The sequence below is a fragment of the Oncorhynchus nerka genome, linkage group LG2 (assembly GCF_034236695.1).
Source record: "Oncorhynchus nerka isolate Pitt River linkage group LG2, Oner_Uvic_2.0, whole genome shotgun sequence".
NCBI lineage: Eukaryota > Metazoa > Chordata > Actinopteri > Salmoniformes > Salmonidae > Oncorhynchus > Oncorhynchus nerka.
This window is the reverse complement of record NC_088397.1, coordinates 52,405,187-52,414,737: the sequence shown is the minus strand read 5'-3', so window position 1 is coordinate 52,414,737 and position 9,551 is coordinate 52,405,187. Positions and strand designations below refer to the sequence as shown.

Sequence of the window (9,551 nt, the reverse complement as noted above, 5' to 3'; positions counted from 1 at the left end):
AGAAGTTTGGAACTACCAAGACTTCCTAGCTGGCAGCTAAACTGAGCAATCGGTGGAAAAGGGCCTTGGTCACTCTGACAGAGCTCCGGAGTTCCTCTGGAAATGGGAGAATCTTCCAGGAGGACAACTACCTCTGCAGCAGTCCACCAATCAGGCGTTTATGGTAAAGTGCCCAGACAGAAGCCACTCCTCAGTAAAAGGTACATGGCAGCCTGCTTGGAGTTTGCCAAAAGGCACCTAAAGGACTCAGACCATTAGAAATAAGATTCATTGGTCTGATGAAACCAAGATTTAACACTTTGGCCTGAATTCCAAGCGTCACGTCTGGAGGAAACCTGGCACAATCCCTACGATGAAGCATGGTGGTGGCAGCATCATGCTGTGGGTATGTTTTTCAGCGGTAGGGTCTGGGAGACTAGTCAGGATTGAGAGAAAGATTAACAGAGCAAAGTACAGAGAGACCCTTGGTGAAAACCTGCTCCAGAGTTCTCAGGACCTCCGACTGGGGCAAAGGTTCACCTTCCAACAGGACAATGACCCTAAGCAGTCTCTGAATGTCCTTGAGTGGCCCAGCCAGAGCACGGACTTGAATCCGATCTAACATTTCTGGAGAGACCTGAAAATAGCTGTGCAGCGACACTCCCCATCCAAGCTGACATAGCTTGAGAAAAATGGGAGAAACTTCCCAAATACAGGTGTGCCAAGCTTATAGCTTCATACCCAAGAAGACTCGAGGCTGTAATTGATGCCAATGGTGCTTCAACAAAGTACTATGTAAAGTGTCTGAATACTTATGTAAATATGTATTAATTAATTTTTGCCAAAATTACTAAAAACCTGTTTTTGCTTTGTCATTATGGGGTATTGTGGGGATAATAAGGCTGTAATTTAACCAAATGTGGAAAAAGTCAATTGTGCTTTTTTGGCCACATTTTGCTTCACAATTCAGGCTGTGCTGCAAAATCAGAAACAAAACATTGCTTGCCTAGTAGGCTATAAATTATCTTTATCTATCCCGTCCTCATTGCATTTTTATTTTTCACCCTCATTTTATGAGGACTTGCTGATCGCCACATTTTTACAGCTGGTCTGGAAATAGCCTACAACTTCAAAACAAGTCCGAGGTTTAGATTAAATCGAGTTTTTTTAACATGTTGCATCACCGCCTGTTTGTATTCTTATTCAATCAGTTGAGGATTGAAATTGAATTCTAAGCGCATAATCTCCGAGAAATGGGTCAATTCAATGATGATGGGACTGATAGTGTACACTACAGTTTTTAGACAGAATCTTCTCAGTTAAACCTCTTGGGGGCGTTCAAATTAATTGCTACTGCCTCCTCGTAGGCTATTGGTTGGCTGCTTCGTTCGCTTCCCCTCTGTGTCTAGAACGCAATGTGTAGTTCCGCCCTGAGAGTGACATCGAAATACTCGTTGGAATAGGAACGCAACCAGGCAAAGAACAAGAACGTGCAGTTTATAACACCGGTATTTCACCAAAAGTCCAGAGGATTTGACGCATATCGAACGGATACGTATTCAACCCAAGTGGTAAGTGTAGATCTTATTCAATCCAAGCGGTAAGTATAGATCTTGCCATTTTCTAATATTGCTATGCCAACAGCAGATGTGGCCATTGGTGTGGATAATCCACCAGTTCGCGGTGTATTCTTGATATAATATCCCATATTCATCTTCCAGCCAGTTCTAATGTAGGCCTAGGTGAGATCTGTGAGTAACCAACATTAAACGTCACAATAGTGTCCAATGTAATCCACGATTCTGCGCGCGTTGAAACAAATGTAACAAGATGAGGTTAACTTGATAAGTGTCAAATTCTGCATGCGTAAATGCACACGAACTGTATTGCTATTTTATAGCTCAACAAGCCTATTCACTTTCATTGTTGCCTCTAACACGATTTGCTGCTGCGACAGTAGCCTCTGTAGGATATAATTTCCTGTTGAATAACTTACTTTTGTTTTACAGGTTAGGCATTTCATACTGTACGTCAATGGCCCGCCCATATCCATGTCTCAACATCGAACGATTAGGAAGGCGGTTGCTGAATATCGTCACGATCCCCGAGATAGAGCAATATAAAAACTACCTGCCCTGTTTCACTCTCACGTCTAGAACCGTTCATTGTAACATCAACGTTACAAAACATGATCTCGCTCGTAGTCTACTGAATTATATGGTTGCTTAATTAAGTAGACAAGACTTGGCATATCCACGCTGTTACACTGATGTAGTTGGCAACCAGTGGCGTGGAGAAATTAGGCTACATATCATTATTCTGGCACCACATGACATTGTCAGCAGTCACCTGGATAGGGTCTATGAGACCAGGCTGGGATAGGTGAAGGTCACACAGGTGAAGCTGAACTGTAGGTCATTGGATTCAGGCGTGTAATCATTAGTACAAACCAGGGGTGTCAAACTCATTCCTTGGATGGCCTGGTGTCTGATGTTTTTCCCCTTTCTTTTCAGTTATGACCTAGACAACCAGGTGAGGGGAGTTCCTTACTAATTACTGACCTTAATTCATCAATCATGTACAAGGGAGGAGTAAAATCCCCCAGACACTCGGCCCTCCATGGAAAGATTCTGACACGTGTGCTGCATTTCAAACTCATAAAAGACACACGTTTTATGACCATCTTGGTCGGTCCAAACAAGGGTAGTTTGCAACGTAAGCACCCGTTTCTGCGAGTGTACAATTATGTTCACTTCGGGGTCTGAAACGCCCCATAAATTAAATTTGCGATAATTGTACATCCACTAAGAAAAGTCAGCCGAAACTTTCAACCACAACGTAAATATGAATAAGTCAACATACAAGTGTAAGTAAAAACAAATGTAAAAAGGGTAGAAATTGTACTACTAATGCACATGACGGCACAAACAAGTCTCGTAAATTAATGATGTTTGGTTAGCTTTTGGAAATTATAGAAATAAAAAAAACTCTTCCTTCAGAAGCTCCAGTTATGCAGGCTAACCTTAGTTATCTAATTTAATTTGCTAGCTATCATACAGTAGGTGTATATTAATAATGATAAAGTTAATATAAGTAGACATGCAATCACAATTGACGTAGTGCATATAAAGCACCCACAATCATCGCGGGATGCACGAGTGATGAATTTCCGGGCAATGGAGGTCCATTTAAAAATCATTCCTTCGTCCCGTACTCTTCAGACTAGATGTCGACCATTATGATTTTTCAATGCCGATACCGATTATTGGAGGACAAAAAAAGGAGATACCGATTAAACATATTATGGGCTTTTGGATGGGTGTTCTTAAGGTGATTCCACAGGTTGGTGGTATTTTTTGATTTAGCCGTTGCTGACCCCATGCTTACATCTTTATCACAAATAAGACACCTTGCTTTCCCTGGTGCCAATTCCATGTAATAGTCCCACACTGGTGCTCTGCTTTTCTCTGCCATCTGTAAAACACACACACACACAGCTCTGAAGTGTCAATGATACTGAAGAGTCTGCTTAGGAGACAAATACTCTCAACTGTTTGAATAAAAATTTAGTTTAAGGTAACTGCGATGAATGTTAAACAAAAACTGTAATTTCTATATGCAGGAAATCCTATTTTAATAATGGGCATGGTAAGAATTGACTACCAAAGTGCGAGTCATAATTCCCATGACACCTTCTAGCAAAATCTGAAAAGCGGTTCCTTCATTCATTTATTCCATAGGATATTTTTAGATTCACTTAAAATAAGGTCTGTGTTTCATGTAGGCTTACAACACCTTGCCAATTTTATAACTGTGTCCAGATCCATAGGACAAGGTAACTCTGATCAATATTGGCTAAATATAAGCGAATAATTTTTTTGTAGAGTGGATTTATGAAAATATGTTGACAAAAGTTACCTTATACTAGTGAGATTTACACGGGTATCAAAACGCAGAGGCGGTTTAAGCCTGAACGAAACACAGACCTTATTGGAAGTAGATCAAGACATTCTCTATGGAAGACATGAACGGTAAAATAACGAAGGAACCCCTTTCAAGTTCAGCCGCAAGTTATTACACAAATTATAACGCGTCGACTATTTCTCTCTAAACCATATACCTTTGACTATTACGAGCCTGCTGCTGCCACCCCTCAATCAGACTGCTCTATCCATAAACTTAACTATAATAAACACACAGAAATACGAGCCTTAGTTTCTGGATTTGACCTATCACCTCGAAAACAAAACGTTTATTCCGTTCCGTATTTTATCTAACGGGTGGCATCCATGAGTCTAAATATTCCTGTCTGGCAAATTAGTTCGCAAAGAGCAAACTGTTGCATATACCCTGACTCTGTGTGCAATGAACGCAAGAGGTGATACAATTTCACCTGGTTAATATTGCCTGCTAACCTGGATTTATTTTAGCTAAATATGCAGGTTTAAAAATATATGCTTGTGTATTGATTTTAAGAATGGCACTGATGTTTATGGTTAAGTACACATTGGAGCAACGACAGTCGTTGATTGTTTTTTTATAAGATAAGTTTAATGCTAGCTAGCAACTTACCTTGGCTTTACTGCATTCGCGTAACAGGCAGGCTCCTCGTGGAGTGCAATGTAATCAGGTGGTTAGAGCGTTGGACTAGTTAACTGTAAGGTTGCAAGATTGTATCCCCCGAGCTGACAAGGTAAAAATCTGTCATTCTGCCCCTGAACGAGGCAGTTAACCCACCGTTCTTAGGCCGTCATTGAAAATAAGAATGTGTTAACTGACTTGCCTAGTTAAATAAAGGTGTAAAAAATAAAAAATTGCCGCCCAAAAATACCGATTTCCGATTGTTATGAAACCTTGAAACCGGCCCTAATTAATTGGCCATTCCGATTAATCTGTCGACCTCTACTTCAGACGCCATGAAAAGTCATCAGAAGTGTCCACTTAATTTGAGGGCTGAGGGGATAGGATATGTCTTAAGTGTTTGGAATTCAGCCGTGGTCCAAACAGTTGCATTTTGCAACAGAAATTAGAGTTTATATTGGACAAATTCAGGTAGGTCACTCCTTGTTTTATTCTGTTTTCTTTTGCTTGGTTCTGTTTGGTTCCTAGTGAATACACCCCAGGTGTTTGAATTCAGTTGGTGGGAGGGAGGGACTATTACCTGAATGACCTCAACAATGCCACATAATCAGAGGCGTGCATAGTTTACAAAATAAACACTGACATTCTTTCCAGTTGTTTACATGACCACTACAGGCTTTTGGTCTGTTTATTATGGTCTAAAGAGGCTTTAGTTTGACACACCAAAGAGACACCGAAATTCTACTTTAGACCAGAGATCATCAACTACATTCCACCGCAGGCTGATATTTTTTTCTTGAGTGGATGGTCGGGATCACGCGTCTCTTTATTATGCGTCAGAATACTTGGGGCAGATTACCAAAATTAAAGTCACTTGTTTTTACAGTCTTATGTCCAACAATGAAAATAAAATAATAACATTTTGCTCAGAAAACTTGGGGGCCCAAATAAAACCACCCACGGGCTGCCAGTTGGGGAACCCTGCTTTAGACGTTATCATAATAGCCTTAGCCTTCTATTGGGAGGGAGCTGCAGTCCACCATAGTTAATTATCACAGTAGAAAGTGATGCTTAACAGGTGACTGCTGACAGTGTCTTGTGGTGCCAGAAGAGTGTGTAATCTCTCCACACCATTCACATCCCAACGTCCTTTCTCCAACAAAGCTGATACGTGCTCAACTGTGGGGCAAGACAGACTGGGTTGGCTTTCAATCAGAACAACTCACAGCTTTTAGCCTTTGTTGCATACGCATCAATATTGTACGCGTGCTGTTGTCAACTAACCCATCTTTACATCCATCTACCAAAGAGAATATTCAAATTTATACTCAGGATGCCACATCCTTTCTCCATTCTACATTAATGTGGATGCTACCATGATTACAGATAATCATGAATAATGATGAGTGAGAAAGTTACACAGGCACAAAGATCGTACCCCCAAGACATGCGAACATCTCACCAATAACAGGGGAGGTTAGCATTTTTGAAGGGGGTATGATATTTGTGCCTCGATTTTATTCACGATTCATTTAGGATTATCTGTAATCAAGATAGCATCCACATTCCTGTCGACGTGTTCAGAAACGTATTATATTATTTCTTACAATAAAAGTACAAATTTGTTAACAAACTTCCCCAAGCTATAAGATACTTTTTTCAATAGGCGCTAAAGCAGTTAGCATCTATGAATGGGTTAGTCCAGACTCAGACTGTTTTAACGCTCTTGGTTTGACCACCAGTTATAATTTTTCCTCATCAATCTACACACAATAACCCATAATGACAAAGCAAAAAAATGTTTTATTTTATTTACATAAGTATTCAGATCCTTTGCTATGTGACTCGAAATTTAGCTCTGGTGAATTATGTTTCCATTGTTCATCCTTGAGATGTTTCTACAATTTGATTGGAGTTCACCTGTGGTAAATTAAATTGATTGGACATGATTTGGAAAGGTACACACCTGTCAAAATAAGGTCCCACAGTTGACAGTGCATGTCAGAGCAAAAACCAAGCCATGAGGTGTGGTGGCTAATTTCTGCATTACCAAATGAGGAGAAACAAACTTCACGCACCAGTCAGAGTTATATTTAAACTACATCTTTAATAATAAGATACCACTGACTTTCAAACGATTCGCTATTTCTAATGAACCGTTGAGAGTGCCAACACAAAAGTACAAAGATCTTTTATAGCCAAGATACACCCCTCTCAAACTACATGACGAACCACAGATATTAGGAACACTTCACAAAGGGACTTTATAATTGAGAAAGGAGTATCCCTTAGCCAGATAACATTCGCTATAAATTATCGTTCAGTTTGGTCCCTAAGATGAGGTTCTAATCTCTTTCCTGGTACTTCATAGCACAGAACCATTACCTCATCCAATGGCATAACTCAAACTTCTTGACCCCTCTCCTGGACAAACTCACTGAGGGGAGTGAGCCTCTGTCATACACTATCCCAGGATAAGTGCAACATCAGAGAGGACATACAATGGTTCCAGACACTGCCATACACCTCCCCCAATGCCAAAGGAGGGAGTGACTTGCGCACAGACATTGTGGAGACAAGTAATTGGTTCCCCCTTAATCACGCCATCCCTTCACATGGTTTAACAGATACATTCACAAATGAAGGCAATGTTCCATCCTGTCCTCTTCCCTTTCCGATATTCTGCATAGCACCCGGGATATGTGAAAGACAAGCCTGACCTCTCCCCTCTCTGGGCCCCAAGTGACTGAGCTCCAGTTGAGAGAAAAAATGCAACTGCCAAAACTAGAGTCTATTAGAAATACATTCTAAATAAAAGTATATCACATAAGAATATTATGCAGATAAGACATCTTAATTATTTATGTTACCCAACTAATTCTGATTCATCCACCACAGAGGTCAATGGATTTGCCCATAGAGCTCAGAAACAAGATTGTGTCAAGGCACAGATCTGGGGAAGGGTACCAAAAAATGTCTGCAGCTTTGAAGGTCCCCAAGAACACAGTGGCCTCCATCATTCTTAAATGGAAGAAGTTTGGAACCCCCAAGACTCTTCCTGGAGCTGGCAGCCAAACTGAGCAATCAGTGGAGAAGAGCTGGGTCGAAGGTTCACCTTCCAACGGGACAATGACCCTAAGCACACAGCCAAGACAATGCAGGATTGGCTTCAGGACAAGTCTCTGAATGTCCTTGAGTGGCCCAGCCAGAGCCCGGACTTGAACCTGATCGAACATTTCTGGAGAGTTCTGAAAATAACAGTGCAGTGATGCTCCCCATCCAAACTGACAGAGCTTGAGAGGATCTGCAGAAAAAAATGGGAGAAACTCCCCAAATACCGATGTGCCAGACTTGTAGCGTCATACCCAAGAGTCGAGGATGTAATCGCTGCCAAAGGTGCTTCAACAAGTACTGAGTAAAGGGTCTGAATATTTATGTAAATTTTATTTTTTATTCATTTCTAAAACCTGTTTTGCTTTGTCATTATGGGGTATTGTGTGTAGATTGATGGGGGGAAGCGATTTAATCCATTTTAGAGTAAGCCTGTAACTTAACAAAGTGTGGAAATCGTCAAGAGATCGGAATACTTTCCGAATGTACTGTATGAAAATACCCCCAAAAGGTGACATTTTGTACTGTCCCTTCATATGAAACATTTGATCTCATATCCAGAATTCTGGAGTATAGAGCTACATTAAGTTTTAGCTTCACTGTCCAAATAAATGCATAGGGGAGTGTAGTACACCTGAGACTATATTGTACATGGAGTTACAGTTAAACACGATGCACACTTAATGATTCCTGTACCCAATTACCCAAATGAGGACTGGTGATGTGAGACTTGTAATGGAGTTAGAGAGATGAATGTCAGGGAATACTGGCCACAGGGGATATGAGTGATTTAATTAAGCTGCGCTGCCAGTCAGCCAGTGTTTTGGGTTCCCTCTATCACCTCAGCTTCCCTGTCTGTCTGTCATGGCTGGGAGGGGGGGCAAAACAACGCCCTGGGAACCATGGCAAAGAGAGAAGTAGTGTGTCTTGACATTTTCAAACCGTGTTTCCTCCACATCCATCTCATCCTCACACGGAACCCAAACCGGCTGCACGCCTGCGCCATCGTGCATAAATTTATTCCCCCCCTCCCCCACACCAAACGCGATCACGACATGCAGGTTAAAATATCAAAACAAACTCTGAACTAATTGCATTAATTTGGGGACAGGTCAAAAAAGCATTAAACCTTTATGGCAATTTAGCTAGCTAGCTTGCACTTGCTGGCTAAGTTGTCCTATTTAGCTAGCTTGCTGTTGCTAGCTAATTTGTTCTGAGATATAAACATTGAGTTGTTATTTTACCTGAAATGCACAAGGTCTTCTACTACTTTTCTTCTCTTGACTTTATATTGAGATTGGCAACTTTCATAAATGAGGTGCCTTACCGCCACCGACCAGGACTTGCAGCGCGATCTGAGTAACAAATAGAACTGACTTCTATTTTAGCCAATGGCAACGCAGACGCTCGTTGGCGCACAATAATTGAATAGCACAGATTTCTACATTTATTTTGCTACCCACACGACGCAAGCGGTATGGTCAGCCTGTCAGGCTGCTAAAATTCTTATCCATTAGATTCTCATATTAAGTGTACGGTTCTAGTAGTGACGTCTTCTAGCCTAGAGCATCAGACAACTTCACTGTTTGTGGTTCTTTTCTCACTCACTGGTTAGTATAGTTATGTGCTACCTCTCTATACACATCACTTTTTTTTATGGCACAGTTTCACCTATTTGCCCTCAAGTGAAGTGATGGGTCTTTAGTTGCAGTTGAATAGTGTGGATGTAATTTAAGCTTTGCTTGTCCCAGCAGTCCTTAGCAGTACCTGCTTTGCACAGCCGGTTCTTTTTAAGTGGACCTATCAGAGGAAAGAGATGATGCACTGGCTCCTCTCCTGTGCCTATAGTTCTTGTAAAGGGGAGTTTTAGTTGAACAAAA

The 9,551-nt window shown here is 41.1% G+C and overlaps 1 protein-coding gene across 2 annotated transcripts in view; it reads left to right on the top strand.

Annotated features, from left to right (window-relative positions):
• Window positions 1-1,388: 1,388 nt before the first annotated feature.
• Window positions 1,389-9,551, top strand: part of LOC115137601 (protein NDRG3-like) — a 64,042-nt gene continuing 55,879 nt past the window's right edge. Inside the window, exon 1 of one of the 2 annotated variants that reach the window (XM_029673922.2) lies at window positions 1,389-1,550. The gene's annotated coding sequence lies outside the window, so the exon portion shown is untranslated. The remainder of the gene's footprint in view (window positions 1,551-9,551) is intronic. The other variant, XM_029673928.2, reaches the window with a different exon arrangement.